Genomic DNA, 16,509 nt, shown 5'->3' with positions numbered 1-16,509 from the left:
CGCATTGTGGAGGTGGAGGAAGCCAGATGAGAGTAGAGACTCAGGGATTCTTTGAGAGTGGGAAGACAACCGGACCAGGGGACTGGAGAGTCAACTTGAGAGTACATTCTTTTTTAGGGAAGTTCTCTGCACCATCGGGAGGAGCAGACAGCTCACCAGCTACCATTGAAGCCAAAATCCAGCCTGCCATTTTAGAAGTGTTCCCCAGAGCAGTGTCCTCCCCTAACAGCCCTCTGGCCACCGTACCCTCAGAGAAAGCCCCAGTCAAAAGAACAAAACTTCTCCACTTTGTTTCTACCTTATGGACAAAAATCTACCAATATTAATATCAATATCAATAACATAATCACCATTTATTAAACCGTGGCTGCATCATGCAAAATTATTTACATGAAGGAGGTTTTGTTACTTATCACTTAGCTGATGAGGAAACTACAGGTGAAGAAGGTCAGTAACTTGCTTCAGATCACATAAGGAGTAGCAAGTAGACTGAAAAGAAATCCCAGTCTGATTTATCTTTCCTGTGCAAAATCAAAAATCAAAAAGTTGCCACCACTCCCTCCCAAAATTGTATCTTCCTTACCTGGTCCTCTGGTCAATCCTTCCGTCTCCGTTTTCCCGTTGAAGGCTGAAGTAACTCTTCCACAAATGGGAACTCCTCTGCTGAATGTTGGCTTTTGTCACATACTAGGGAACTCATAACGTTTAAATTTCAAATCATCAACAGAACTTTTAAAGAAATGAGTCTATTGAGAATATTTAGGATTATAATTTAAAAGGTACTCTACATCAATGCCAAACATTAAGGTTGACATTTTAATTGATTTGATGGCTCATTTGACAATGAAGTTTTACAGATGCTTCTCTGTTGTGGGATTTCTTGTTTAATCAAAGTAATCATGTCCAAGTCAACAAAGTTAGTGTGGGTTGTCAGCCAAGAAACGGGTGAGCAGTACAGTGAATGAGATGTCACAGAGTTCGTTGTTGGGGCCCCTGGGTGGCTCAGTCGGTCAAGCATCAGTTTTTGATTCAGGTCATGATCTCCGGGTCCTGGATCAATCTAGCAGCCCTGCATAAGGCTCCCTGCTCAGCGGGACCCTGCTTCACCCTCTCCGTCTGACCCTCCCCCCCACTCATGTTCTCTCTCACTTGCTCTTCTCTCTCTCTCAAATAAATTTAAAAAACCTTTAAAAAATAAAACCTGTAAAAAATAAAATGTTAGTTGTTGAAATGAAACTCTGCCTGTTAATTCTAAGTGCCTATTAGTTTCTCTGCAGTGTTGACTGACAGCTGATTGCAATGTCCATTCTTCCACTCTGTTTTTGCTTCAAAATAGATATAAACATACAGTTAATTTCATGATCAGTATTTATATCTGGGGTTAAAATCCTCTTCTTTTATGATCAACATTGCTTATTTTGTAAGTTTCTGGGGGACTTCCAGGGTATATAGTGATGAAAAAGGAATTGATTTTTCTTGTTTGCTTTTCTTAGGAGAACAAGTACATCTTCAGTATTTCTAGTCTTGATAACTGAGAGACATTAAAGAAAATTACTCAAAATTTAAAGAGGGGCAAATTATTGTATCACAGATACATGAACTGTAGAAAACAGGAAAACTGTACGTACCTTTATTTTAGTGAAGCTTCTGATCGTATGCTCTTCTAAATACCGGGTTGACAGAACCACTCTATCTGTTTCCCTCCCACAATCCTGGCAGACATCCCTGGGTGATGGGTCCTCGCCTCGGAACCATGATGTAGCCTCCTTAACACACACCTGCTTTTCACTACCGACTGCTTTGGAGTTGGGCTTCCTGAGGAAACCTTGTCACCACTCGGGATCTGGAGAATAGAGTGTCTCACACCGTCCGCCCAAGGGTCACTAACTGAAAGGAGTAACTGGGTTTAGACGTAGATTTGGTTGTATTGTCTGGAGCTGTACTGACCCACGTAACTGGAAGCACCGTATCATTGAATGCTTCTAGCTGGGGTTTAAGTAACCTAGGAAACAAAGTAGAATTTAAAGTAATCTTGATTGTTTTGGTAAATGAGCCATCAGAGAAGGGGTGATATTGAAGATCCTTTACCCGAGGAGGATGCTCCAGAATGGGATAGAAAAGCCAGCTTCGGGGCGCCTGGGTGGCTCGGTCGATTAAGCGTCTGGGGTCCTGGGATTGACCCTGAGTCCAGCTCCCTGCTCAGCGGGGAGCTGCTTCTCCCTCCCTCTCTGCCACTCCCCCTGCTTGTGCTCTCTCTCTCCTTCTCTCAAACAAATACATAACATCTTTATTTAAAAAAGAAGAAGAATGAAAAGCCAGCCTTGGTTACATGGTAGGAAAAGGCTGCCACTTCAGGAGGCAGTTTTAGACTATCAGGCATGGAAAGCACTGAACCCAGAATGATGCTGCCCTCCGTGACACAGAACCAGCGCTGTGACCTTCACAAAACTCCGCAGTGATGCGCCGCTGGCAATCACGGACCCTGGTCTGCGTGAGCAGTGCTTATGGAGTGTTTTCTGTGCACCCACGTCCGATGCTGAACTCTGCTCTCAGGCAACCCTCGCCTCCTTACAGAGATCTCCCCCAGTCTCCTCACATCCCCGTGACCACTGGAAGCCAGCTGGTGCTGACGCATCGCATGTCCCCAAAATAAGTGTAATTAACCTGAGGAAGAAAAATCCCAACTGCTGCATGAAAAGAGATCGTTTTGGATGGGGGACTTCAGAGAGGGTGTTTTGGTGGATGTGTTAGTGTTGAACCAGCCACGTCAAGGGGGCTTGGGCTTAACAGAGCTGATGGGACTTTCCAAACTCGGGGCATGAGGAATAGCCTGTGTAGCAGAGGGAGTGAGTGTAGTTCGTGGACCGGAACAAACACAGAAATAAGGTTGGCTAAGAGGGTGGCATTCGATATGACGGGCTCAGTGCAGAGTGGTTTAGCTGTGACATCAAGGTACAGAGAATCCCAGGCTTTCTGTTTCTGTAAAGAGGAGGTTCTGAAGCCTGCGAAGGTGACTGCAGTGGCCGACCAGACCTGTGAAGGTTGATGATGGAATTTGGGAAAAAAAACCCAAAGGATGATTCATAGGACAGTAGGCTGATTAGCAGAAGAAAGAAGCCATCCCTCTTTCTCTCCGTAACCATAAAAGATAGGAAAGACTGGTACGCACGAAAGCAAAATGTTTTATGTAAGAAAGAGCTTCTTAGCCAAAAGGATCATGAAACTGGACACAGGCTACAAGGTAGCTTTCACAGGAAAGTTTTATACATAGAATGCAGAGTTGAGAGTTTGAGGAAAGGCATGGATTAGGTAACAAAACTCTTCAGTTGTTAGCAGTGCCTTGTCATCTTTGTTGTGATAAATTCCATATACAAATTTTATTTTCAGTTTTTAATCTGTCTTTAGGTCGTATTTATCTCTGTAACATTGGTATCTGTTTGTGGGCCACTGACTCCGTAAGCAGAGACAGCAGGAAGGGTCTTCGTCAGGTCTTTACTCCGCAAGGAGCGGCGCCTTCAAGCCCTCTCCTTTTCTCCTCTCTCTAGGAGGGTTTAGAACGGCATTTCCCAATCTTCTCTGTTTTCTTGCTGAAGCTCTTGGTACAGCACAAGGTTTTTTTTTTTTTTTTTTTCCTTAAGATTTTATTTATTTATTTGACAGAGAGAGACACAGCGGGAGAGGGAACACAAGCAGGGGAGTGGGGGAGGGAGAAGCAGGTTCCTGTTGAGCATGGAGCCCGATGCGGGACTCGATTCCAGGACCTTGGGATCCTGACCTGAGCTCAAGGCAGATGCTTAACAGTTGAGCCACCCAGATGCCCCAGCACAGCGTGTGAGGGGCCAGGGTGCCAAAGTAGGCTTGGTACACAGAAGCCTGGGGAAATGGGGAGTGTCTGTTGGGGATGGGCTCTTGGGGCTCAGGGAAGGGAGAAAGCCTGTTGGGCCTGTGATTAGACAGAGCCCTTTTCTTGGGTTGGAATAGGAGGATGCTATAGTATGACATCTGGAACATGAATCAACATGTCACATGAGTGGGTGGCCTAGTGATGCCTGCATTCCCTGGGGATGTGCAAAACCCTTAGGACCCTCTCTTGGTGTGGACCTCAGTATTTTGAAAGCTCCCCTCTGTTCCTCCTTCACTGACTTCTAGGTCAGGTGCCTGGTATTCCTGCTTCTCTCCTTCAGAGTTCTGTTTCCCTCAAAGCTTGGGCTGACTAGGGAAGGACAATTTCCTGGAGTCCTATTTGTTTTTGAAGGTTCCTTAGAGAATAAAACCCGTAGACCCCGTATGGCTCCGGTACTTCTGGGGACACCGGTGAATAAAAGGAAAGCCTGGGGCGTGGTCTGCTTTTCTGTTAGGGCCGCAGAGCCTTCCACCCTGTCTTGCCTCGTTGTTTCTGGAATCGACAGGCCTAGCCTTTGTGCTTCTCTGGTGCTGCGTGCTGGGCCTGCACATGCCCCTTTCACTGGGCCATTCAATGGAGCGGACCGAAAAACCCAAGGATGGAGAGACGCCGTGGGCGAACTTTGGGGGTGGGATAATTTGGCCCCTTTACCTTTGAGTATCTGGAAAAGTGCACTGCCTGAGAGTCCAGCAACTTGGAGGAATGGTGACTTTGGCTTTACGGAAAGCCAGTGTGTGTGCACACTGAGTAACAGTCTTCCCGTGGTTCGAGAAAAAGCATTCTGATTTCCGGTGTCCCTACGTGAACAGGGAAATTCACGTGGCTTACACAGAGAGGAAATTGATCAGGAATTCCAGAGACCATCCCTTTACGAAAAAAAAAACCCAGACGAAAAAAACAAGGAGAAAGGAGATTAAGACTGGACAGAGCGTACAGGCTTTGACCATGAGGGATTGTGACCATGAGTCACATTCATCTGCCGTGTACGCTCTGTAGAGTACTTCACGTCTTTGCAAAGAGTAAGAGTATATTCCTTTTTCCCAAGTGTGGTAGGTTTTTTGATTAAGTCGGTATCTGTTAGTGTATCATGCAGATATACGCTTCCTTTTCCTGCCTCTTGCAATGATGTTGGTACAAATCTACTCAAATAAACGAACATCCTCATTTTCAATGACTCATATGTTCATGGCAGTGAGTTTATGTGCCAGTCACTGGCCAGTCCCCACGACTTCTCCATGATAGATCTCAAGTGGGCGATGCCGGCAGGTGTGACGAAATCCCTGCGTGTCACGGTGTTCCGCCTCTGATGCTCATGTGACATTCTGTTCTCGCAGAGAAGCATGTGTATCGGGGTATATACTCAAGGAGAGAAAGGCAGGCATTTCGTAAGCAGCAAAAAGAACGAACATCCTTTTTCCTAAGGGAAGCCATTCCACTGTTACTGCTGCAGGATAAGCCACCCCTTGTGTCCTTTAGTACAAGCTTGTTTTAGAAACGTAGAAATGACATAAGTTTGATGTAACTTGGTCTTTTTTTCTGTCTTTGCTTATAAACAGTTAAGACATTGCCTGCATCATGTGATGACTGGAGTTGGTGGGTCCTGGGCTCAAAGAAAACACAAAAAGGGGAAAATGGGGTTCTGATGTGAAGAATTTTGAATGATTTTAGGGATGTGGTGTCCAGTGGAAGAAGTTATAGCCAAAAGCAGGAGGGTAAGAGGGCCCAGAAAACATTAGGGGCCCAAGGACCGCTTTAGTTTGGTTTGAGCTAGAATGAGTGAAAATGAGTTGGAGGCAGGAGTTGAGATTGGATAGATATTTAGATTTAAGTCCTAGAAGGCTTTAAGTGCCAGGCTAAGAAATTACTTCTTTAGGTGAGGGAATATCAAAGGTTTGGGAAGATGAATCTGGTTGCTTTGCAGAGGTGGGATTAGACAGGGAGAGGGAGAGGGAAGTGGAGAAAGAACAGGTGCTCGATAGCCGTTCTGAAGGTAATGGGGCCTTGGCCTGCCGATGTCGAGCCACCCCTGCATCCCAGGTAAAGAGTGAGTGAGCAAGCAGGCAGAGGCAAGGGGAGAGACACCATGAGAGTATCTCAAGCAGACTCCTGTCCAGTGCAGAGCTCATGAGCAAAGGGCTCGATCTCACGGCCGTGACCTGAGCTGAATCAAGAGTTGGACACTTAACCGACTTGGCCACCTGGCGTCCCTCCATGTCTGTCAGTTTTGTTGATGTTTTCAAAGAACTAGCTCCCAGTTTCCATGATTTGTTCTGTTCTTTTTGTTTGTTTGTTTTAGATTCCATTTTATTTCATTCAAATGAAAGTAATCTTCATTCCTTCCTTCTGCTGGTTTTGAGTTTTGTTGGTTCTTTTTCTAGCTCCTTTAGCTGTAAGGTTAGGTTGTTTATTTGAGACTTTTCTTGCTGCTTGAGGTGAGCCTGTGCGGCTGTAAGCTTCCCTCTTAGACCCACTTTGCTGCGTCGCGGGGTGTGGGACCGTTGTGTTTGTTTTCCTTTGTTTCTGTGACCTTTTTCCTTGTTGATTTCCTGGTTGACTTGTTCACTGTGTAGTAGCAGATGTTTAACCTCCATGTCTGTGGTCTTCCCAGAGTTTTCCTCATGGTTGACTTCTGCTTTAATAGCATTGTGGTCAGAAAGGATGCATTGCATGACTTCGATCTTTTTACGCTTGTGGAGACTTGTTTTGTGGCCTAATATGAAGAACATTCCACGTACACTTGAAAACAGTGTGTTTTCTGCTGTATTAGGATGGAATGTTCTGAATATACCTATTATTAAGTCTATCCAGTGCAGATGGAAAGCCATTGTTTCCTTGTTGATTTTCTCTTTGGGTGATGCTCAAGTCCTCTGCTGTCACTGTATGAGTGCTGATTAGGTGCTTTATGGTTTTTTTTTTTTTTAAGATTTATCTATTTTTTTATTTGACAGAGATCACAAGTAGGCAGAGAGGCAGGCAGAGAGAGGAGGAAGCAGGCTCCCCGCTGAGCAGAGAGATCATGACCTGAGCCCAAGGCAGCAGTGGCTCAACCCACTGAGCCACCCAGGCGCCCTTTATGTTTGTTTTTAACTGTTTTATGTATTTGGGTCCTCCCATGTTGGGTGCACAAATATTCACAATTATTACGTCTTGTTGGATTGTCTCCTTGATTGTCATGTAGTGTCTTTCTTTGTTTCTTGTTATAGTCTTTCTTTTGAATATGAATATGACTATCTGGACTTTGTTTGGACATCTGTTTGCATGATAAATCTTTCTACGGCTCCTGGGGCCTGTGGAGCTTGGGCAGGGGGTTGGTGGAGAGATGGAATGTCCTGGCTGCGATATAAAGTGTGAGCCTTGGGGAAGAAGCCAGGCTACAGGTGCGCAGTATTTTCGGCGGGTGAAAGTTGAAATGGAGGCTTTAGTGAACTCACAGAGTGAAAGACATTTACAAACACTAGAGGAAAATTCGTAGGAAAAGGACAGGAGAAGAGAAACGGATGAGACGAGGATCAAGCAGGGAAGAAAACGAGAGCAGAGGGAATGGAGACCGAGGGAAGAGCGAGCTCCAACTCGGCATTTTCTTCCTCATTCCTCGGCCCACCAGTACTCTTTTGTGCTCTGTTTTTCTCCCAAGAATAATAGATGTCGTCTACCAACTCCTTCTGAGAAACAAAGCCTTTGGATGCCTTCTCTGTAAAGTGTGCTTTTCCGTGCGTGCATACACATGGGAGGTGGGGCATTATCGGGGACTTCTAAAGCTAACCTAGAAATTAAGTATTTTGGGGTAAGGTTCGAGATGCAGGGATGGCACTGGTTATGTGGGAAGTGGTCACCGTCAAGTTTCACTTTGTTTCGTCTTTGCAATTTTGAGGACTCGCTGAGCCATCAGATGATGTGATTCTGGGACAGCTGGCCGATGAACACGCAGGCTTCGCGTCTGCAAGCTTTCGTGTGAGTGTTTGAAATTTGGGTTTAGGGGCGCCTGGGTGGCTCAGTGGGTTAAAGCCTCTGCCTTCGGCTCGGGTCATGGTCCCGGGGTTCTGGGATCGAGCCCCGCATCGGGCTCTCTGCTCGGCGGAGAGCCTGCTTCCCTTCCTCTCTCTGCCTGCCTCTCTGCCTACTTGTGATCTCTCTGTCAAATAAATAAATAAAATCTTAAAAAAAAAAAAAAGAAATTTGGGTTTATACATCTTGAAAAAATATTTTAGTTTTTTTGCGTAAGTAATATCTTCACATGATGCTGAAACCGTAGTTGTTTAAAAATACGTGGTTTGATGGCCAATAGTATAATTTCCGCCCCCTGCCGTCTCCGTCTGCGTCCTGCTAGCTGTCGCAGTGTTTCTTCGTGCTGTGCAGACACCTGTTACAACGTGGATGTTTCTGGCTTTTGACCGAAGATGACGTATAGTAATCAACTCTATCCCGTGGTCCTTTCCGTTGATTATTTAGAAAGTTTCTTCTTGTTTAGCAAGAAATTTCGTTATATGAGTGCAAATAGTTCTTTTTAACTGTAGTTCTAGGCCTGGTGCTGTTCAAGTATGCTGCGGGGATCACCGGGCGGCTCAGTCATGATCCCAGCGTCCTGGGGTCGAGCCCCCCGCAGGCTCCCTGCTCAGCGGGCAGCCGGCTTCTCCCTCTCCCTCTGCCTGCCCCCCTCTGTGCTTGTGCTCCCTCTCACTCTCTGTCAGATAAAATCTTTAAAAAATACGGGGCAGTATTCTTTCTGTAACATGAATAAATACGTAACATCAGTCTGTGACCCGAATGCATTGTTTTGTCAAAGAGCATTTGTAACTTTGGTTGGTGTTGCTAGATGCCCTTCGTTAACAGTCTGCACCGTTTGTACTCACTGGAAGTGTGTGTCAAGTGCCTATTCCCCACAGCTTCACCGAAGGCATAAATTTGTCCAAGTTTTGGATTTGTGCCAATCTGTAGGTGAGAAGTAGAAAATCAGGGTAGTCTTAATATGCGCTTCTGCTACAAAGAGTGACTTTGTACATGTTTCATGCTTAAGGGACTTTTTTTTTTTTTTGCTTGCAGAGTTTAATTTTCTTGCTTTTTTTTTTTTTTTTTTCTTGTTAACATGTAATGTATTATTTGCTCCCGGGGTGCAGGTCTGTGAATCATCAGCCTTACACCATTCACAGCACTCACCATAGCACATGCCCTCCCTAAAGTGCTTAAGGAACATTTGTATTTCTTTTTCCTGGGAAATATCTACTCACTTCTTTAGGCTATTTTTCTGTTTCTCCTAGATGTCTTTCTTTCTTTCTTTTTTTTTTTTTTTAAGATTTTATGTATTTATTCGAGAGAAAGTGGCAGAGAGAGCACAAGAGTGGGTGGCCGGAGGAGGAGAGAGAGAGGGGGAGAAGCAGGGGCCCGATGCGGGCCTCGATCCCAGGGCCCTGAGACCATGACTGGGTGCTTCCGTTGGTTAAGCATCTGAAGCACCCTGGTACCCCATGCTTCTCCTAGCGTTCTGTTTCACTTTGATTTCTAGGACCTTCTCATATGTTTAGGTGATAAACTTCTGTCTGTGAGGAGATACAGATATTTCCTTCAGTTTGTGACTCGTATTTTTTTCTTTGCTTATCATGCTTATTACCATGCAGGGATTTTTCATTTCTGCGTAGTCAAATTTATGAATATTTTCTTTCCATAGTGTCTGGATTTTGAGTTTTTTAGCAGAAAGATTTTCCTTCGATCAAGTTTAGGGAGTTCTCCAATGTCTTCTTTGATTAGTTTTGTGTTTTTTAAAATATTTAAATCTTTGATTTTTTTATTCTGGTGTGTTTGTCCAGATGGCTATCCAGTTGTGGAAACCCCAGTTCATCTTTGCACAACTGATTTGTACGGCAGCCTTGATTTCCTGTGTTTGTTCGGATCTGTTTCTGTTCTACTTGTTCCCTCTGTTCACTTACCTTCTGATGTATCATCCTGGTTTTTTTTTTGAATTTTCCAAAAGTTTTAGTTTAAATTCAACCAGCTAATATATATTTCATCATAGTTCCAGACATGGTGTTCCGTGACTCATCAGTTGCATGTCACGTGCAGAGCTCAGCACATCACGTGCCCTCCTGATTGCCCGTCACCCAGTTACCACCCCCCCCGCTCCCCCCCCTCCAGCCTCCCTCAGTTTTTCCCTGTAAGTTAAGTGTCTCTCATGGTTTCTCTCTCTCTGATGACTTCCCATCCAGTTTTCTCGCTCTTCCCTATGATCTCTGCTCTGTTTCTTATATCCCACATATGATAATATGTCATAGAATAGTCTTTCTCTGATTGAGATATTTCTCCAAATGATTTTAAAATCAAAACTTTTCTGATGGCCGTGATGTTGTTTTAATTATTGTTCAGTGCTTTAATAGACGTAATGGGTTGTATTCCTATCCAGTAGGGATTGTTGTGCTCATTGCTTTCCTCCACAGAATCTTCCTGTTTATTCTTGCCTGCCATTCCCCCACACGGTCTTGAGATACAGCCTGTGCATGGTCCAGAGGAAATGCAACTCTTCATTTTTATTGGACTTGTGTAAAATGTATAAATTTTCTGGGAGCAGCTTGACATTATCTAGGTTGAGTAAGACTCTGCAAGGACATTATGTCTTTCCACTTGTTTAGGTGATCTTTTATATCCCTCAGGAATGTTTTAAAGTTTTTCTTAGATAAGTTTTGTATACTTCCTCTTAAAATCATATTTCTGGTTGCTATTGTACATGGAGTGGCTTCTTTCATCCTATCTTCTAATGGATTGTTGTTTGTATATTGAAAAGCTTGATTTTTTCCTATTCATCCATTCATACAATTTTTATTTAAATTCTAGCTAGTTAACATACAGTGCAAGAGTAGTTTCAGGTGTAGAATTTAGTGATTCATCATGTACAGACACTACCTTGTGCTCATCACTGTCAGTGTCTTCCTTAATACCTGTCACCTATTTTAGCGCATCCCCCCCATCTCCCCTCTGGTAACCATAAGTTTGTCCTCTGTAGTTAAGTGTCTGTTTCTTGGTTCATCTCTCATTTTTTCCTCCTATGTTCATTTGTTTTGTTTCTTAAAGTCCAAATATGAATGAAATCTTATGATATTTGATTTATTTCACTTAGGATAATGTTCTCTAGCCCTGTCCATGTGAATGAAAGATTTCATTCTTTTTTGTGGCTGAGTAATATTCCATTGTATGTGTGTATCACATCTTCTTTATCCATTCATCAGTTGGTGGACATTTGGGTTCTTTCCATAGTTTGGCTATTGTTGATAATGCTGCTATAAACATTGGGTGCACGTACCCATTCAAATCTGTATTTTTGTATCCTTTGGGTAAATACCCAGTAGTGCGATTGCTGAATCATAGTGTAGCTCTATTTTTAACTTTTTGAGGAACCTCCATGCTGTTCCCCAGAGGGGTTGCACCAGCTTGCATTGCCACCAACAGTGGAGGAGGATTCCCCTTTCTCCGCATCCTCGCCAGCATCTGTCATTTCCTGACTTGTTAATTTTAGCCATTCTGACTGGTGTGAGGTGATATCTCATTGTGGTTTTGATTTGTATTTCCCTGATGCCGAGGGATGTGGAGCATCTTCTCATGTGCGTGTTGGCCATCTGGATGTCTTTGGAAAAATTCCCATTCATGTCTTATGTGCATTTCTTGACTGGATTATTTGTTTTTTGGGTGTTGAGTTTGATAAGTTCTTTATAGATTTTGGATAGTAACCCTTTACCAGATACGGTGTTTGCAAATATCTTTTCCCATTCTATAGCCTACTTTCCCTTTTTTTTTTTTTTTTAGGATTTTATTTATTTATTTGACAGAGATCACAAGTAGGCAGAGAGGCAGGCAGAGAGAGAGGAGGAAGCAGGCTCCCTGCTGAGCAGAGAGTCCAATGCAGGGCTTCATCCCAGGACCCCGAGATCATGACCTGAGCCAAAGGCAGCGGCTTAACCCATTGAGCCATCCAGGCGCCCCAGGATTTTTTTTTTTTTTTAAAGATTTTATTTATTTGACAGAGAGGAGCGCGCACAAGCTGAGGGAGTGGCAGAGGGAGAAGCAGACTCCCTGTTGAGCAGGCAGCAAAGAACCAGCTCCTGGTTTTATTGATCTGTTCTGTTTTTTTTGTTTGTTTGTTTTTTTTTTAGTTTCTATATCATTTATTTCTGATCTAACCCTTATAATTGCTCTTCTTCTGCTGGCTTTAGGCTTCATTTGTTGTTCTTTTTCTAGCTCCTTTAGGTGTAAGGTAGGTCATGTATTTGAGATTTTTCTTGCTGTATTGCTACACTTCCCTCTTAGGACTGCCTTTGCTGCATCCCAAAGGTTCTGGACTATCGTGTTTTCATTTTCATTTACTTTTATGTATTTTTTAATTTCTTCCTTAATTTCCTGGTTAACCCATTCATTCTTTAGTAGGATGTTCTTTAACCTCTGTATACTTATGGTCTTTCCAAATTTTTTCTTGTGGTCGAGTTCTAGTTTCATGGCGTTGTGGTTAGAAAATATGCATGGCATGATCTCAGTCTTTTTGTGCTTTTTGAGGCCTGATTTGTGACCCAGTATGTGATCTGTTCTGGAGAATGTTCCTTGTGCCCTTGAAAAGAATGTGTACTCTGCCAGTTTAGGATGAAATGTTCTGAATATATCTGTTAGGTCCTGATGCAGGGCTTGATCCCATGATCCTGAGATCATGACCTGAGCCAAAGGCAGAGGCTTAACCCACTGTGCCACCCAGGTGTCCCCTTATTTTACTTTTATTAATTGGATTAATTGATGGGGTACATAGGTACTTAAAACAAACTTTACCCTTTTTATGTTTTAAAAAAAAAAGAAATAGAATTAAAAAGTTGAATGTCTCTTAAATGTGCCAACTGGGGAAACATGGCCGGGGTACATGAATAGTTTCATAACTAATGCTTTTTTTTTTTTTTTCTGAACGAGGCAATCGTGACCGAATACCTCTTAGGAAATCAAAGGAGATGCTAAGCCAGCATTTATTTTGAGCACATTTCATATACATGACAAGTCACGACAGTTGTACTGATTTTACCCTCTTTTTTTTATGGACCTAGTACATGGCATGTAATAATTTAGTTTTTCTAAAGCAGTTTTGCTGCTATAGGGACACCTGTGCACCTTCTATGTAGTGAAGTTTTTCATTTTGCTTGCATTCACATTTTTTTTGTTTTTCTCTTCAATCTTGCACTTTTAAAATTAAAGAAACTTCAGACCTTAAAACAACAACCCAAAGATGACCTAGCCAACAGCAACCCCTCTAAGAAGTATATTGCTGATTTGATCATCCAATAGATAACATATTATCAATAGTAAGTGAAATTAAGCAGAAAGATGTTAATGTGTGTCTGTGAGCTCCCAGTGTTCTAATACTTATTGGTAATAACTTGGTTCTCTCATCCTAAGTTTTTATCCTTCTTTTTTATTTAAAAAAACCTTTTTTTTTAAAGAGTTTATTTACTGATTTGAGAGACAGAGACGTGTGAGAGAGAGAGCGAGCGTGAGCAGGGAGGAGGGGGAGAAGCAGGCTCCCTGCGAGCAGGAACCGAACAGAGGGCTCGATCCCAGGACCCTGAGATCATGATCTGAGCTGAAGGAAGACACTTAACTGACTGAGCCACTCAGGTGCCCCGAATATTTCTCCTTCTAAATTGATTTAATTTACAAGGTGAATGCTTTATCACAGATGTGTTGCTTGTAGCAACAAAATGACAGTATGACTCAGAGGTGCCTGTTTTGTGGGTGCCTGAAGCTTATACAATTTGGAGAGCCTCTTTAGGTAAAAGAATATACAGAATTAGGTGTGGGACTTTGGAAGGAGCCGTTTAGGTGAGGAGACCAAAGATGGACTGTGTTGGCTTCATGATCAATCTGTCTCTGTCTCAGCGACCTTGAACTCAAACCTAGAGTCATGGGTGAGGGTGTAACAGGCTGTTGGGACCAAAAGAGATAGAAGGTGTTTCCTAAAAACCTTGGCAACATCAAGAGTGATTATGCTTTCTAAACCTTGACTGACTTGCATACACGGGGCAGCTGATTGTGCCTCAGGAGGACTCGAGGAGCAACAACACCGGCGGGACATGCGCCGAGGTCACAGAGCCCTGGGCTGGACAGAAGAACCGCCTCAGACCACTCAGACCTGGAGGAACAATGGAACTGGGGAAGGAGTATCAAGTGGGCTGCTGCCCAGTGGCTGCTTTTTGTTGGGCTTAGCATGGGAAGGTACAGAGACCGAATCAGATGTATTCCAGGCACTGAAAGATTCCTGCCCTCGTCAAAAAAAGAGAGAAGAAAAGTGATGTGGGTTACAATGACCCTGGAAGGATGAGGCAGTGTAAATAAGTTAGTAAATAAGTGCGTCTCCAGACTAATGCTAGATGCCAGCCCTGCACAGCGTCTCCTAGGTCAGAGTTCCGTTCTTTCCCTCACAGGCAGGAGAGACACTGTAAGAACTGTTACTCAAATCCCTTTTTAGCGAGGTCTTTGGGGTCTCTCAGAGGGCAGGTGCTGGACAGAGCGATGTGGAATTTGAAGCTTTAGGATATGAGGAAGCAATTGGTGTTGGAGTAGCAGAGTTGGTTTCAAAACCTCCTTCTCTTTCTTGTTTTTTGGCCCCTGGAATGTTACTCAACCCTACTGAGCCCTAGTTTCCTCATCTGTAAAATGGGGGTAACCTACAAAACCTCATAGGATTCTGGGGATTATTTAAGTGTAGGTGTCAAGGGCTTAGCACAGTCTGGCATCAGAAAACATTCAATAAATGTCAGTTGTCTTCTAGTTTAGAATATTTATGGAAAAAAAGCACTATGATTTCCTAGAACCTCTAATTGGGATTGTAGCTACAAATTGTGGCAACTCTTAAATGTAACATGTTTCTGATTTTTAAAAAGTGGAGGCACAGTTAACAGATATTAAAATGCACAGCTATCAAGTGTTCAACTAGATGTCTTTTGGGGTATTTATAGACCTGTCGAAGAATCTGTCATAGTTCCCCTAAAGAACACAGCCTAGTTCTCAAAAGTCTCTCAAGCCCTGCCCAGATGTAGGGTCCTCCCTCGGACCCTGCCGTCACCTGTCTTCCGAGTTCCATCATCTGTCAGTCTTTCTATGTTTGAAATTCGCATAAATGGAATCAGAGGGTATGTGCTCTTTTGTACCTGTTTTTTCACAAAGTATCATATTCATGAGATTTCTCCATGTCGTGGGACTCAGTGAATTTTTTAAATTGCTGTGGAATTCCTTTATTGAAATACATCCTTTGTTTAATTCGTTGTCATGTTGATCGACATTTGGGTTGTTTGCAGTTTTTAGCCCTTAGGAATAACCGTGACCATTGTCCTGAGCCTGTTTGCTTGTTTTTTTGCCAGAGGACAATACCTGGGGTGATTGAAAGGCATAGGGTAGGCGATTTTTGCTTAGCAGTATTAGAAACTGCCAACTGGTGATCCAAAATGAGTCATACACTCAGAGTCCATCCAGCCGCTGCCCGACTTCCCCAGCACTCTGCAGTTTAACTGGGTCTTTTAAATGATGGGTGTTTGGGGGGGTATGTTGGTCACATGTCATTTTGGTTTAAAAAAAATAGCACTTTTAAGTTCTTTTCTCTCACTCTGTAATATAATACATATACTTTATCGAAAAAGGAGATATTGTAGATATATAAATAAGAACATTAAAAATCACCCATATGAAATTTTGTTATGCAGAAAAGACCTAATTTTCTTGAGTGTTGTTAGGTTAGAAGTGCTTTTGAACATATGTGTGTAACTACAACCCCAAAGGATTGTGCTTATCTCCTTGAAGCTACCCTGTGCTTAAGAACTAATATTTTGATGTATTTCTGTATTTTTTTTTTTGATCCTTCATGTGTGTTTATTAAAATGTGGTTGGCGTTCTAGTGCGTGGGTCCGGGGCTGGGCCCTGGCGCTGTGTGTTCACAGGTTCCAAAGACAGTTCTGATGTGCGGCCATGCTTGAGTTCAGTTCCCTTGCCCTCCGTTCTGTTTAGTGCCTGGCTGTCTCTCTGTCGTGGCTGAATGACGGATTAAGTGAACGAATGCTTTGGGTTTGGGTGAGGAAATTGATTTCCAGCTAAACTGACTTTGCAAATGAGTTTCTGAAATGGATTTTTTAAAAATACAGCATTCATTTTTAAGAACTAACAAGAGCAGTACAGTTAATTTCCTTGTACTAGCCACCCAATTCAATAAGAATTTACATCATCTGTCCTCTTTTTTCAGTTTTTCCTTTGTGGAAGTGTTTTTTTAAAATTAACATCTAATGTATTATTTGCCCAGGGGTACCGGTCTGTGAGTCTTACACATCTCACAGCACTCACCGCAGCACATGCCCTCCCCCGTGTGCATCACCCAGCCACCCTCTCCCTCCTCCACCCCCCAGCAACCCTCAGTTTGTTCCCTGAGATGAAGAGTCTCTTATGGCTCGTCTGTGGAAGTATTTTTTAGATAAATTTTAATTACAGATGCAGTATATGAGCAACATAGAAAATTAGAGAATACAGGTAAGCAATCAGAAACACCATGTTCTCACCTTAATGTGTATCCTTTTATGGAAGCACTTTAAAAACTAATCCTAGATACCATG

The 16,509-nt window shown here is 43.1% G+C and overlaps 1 protein-coding gene across 4 annotated transcripts in view; it reads left to right on the top strand.

The window, feature by feature from the left end:
- The window catches only part of GPAT3 (glycerol-3-phosphate acyltransferase 3), a 58,623-nt gene that overhangs the window by 15,805 nt on the left and 26,309 nt on the right, over window positions 1–16,509 (top strand). Inside the window, exon 2 of one of the 4 annotated variants that reach the window (XM_082726409.1) lies at window positions 7,776–7,855. The exons of the other annotated variants lie outside the window; for them this stretch is intronic. The gene's annotated coding sequence lies outside the window, so the exon portion shown is untranslated. The remainder of the gene's footprint in view (window positions 1–7,775; window positions 7,856–16,509) is intronic. 4 annotated transcript variants of the gene reach the window in all.

The sequence above is a fragment of the Mustela nivalis genome (genome assembly GCF_964662115.1).
Source record: "Mustela nivalis genome assembly, chromosome: 4".
Classification (NCBI taxonomy): domain Eukaryota; kingdom Metazoa; phylum Chordata; class Mammalia; order Carnivora; family Mustelidae; genus Mustela; species Mustela nivalis.
Note: the sequence above shows the minus strand (reverse complement) of the source record. Positions and strands in the feature narration are given on the sequence as shown.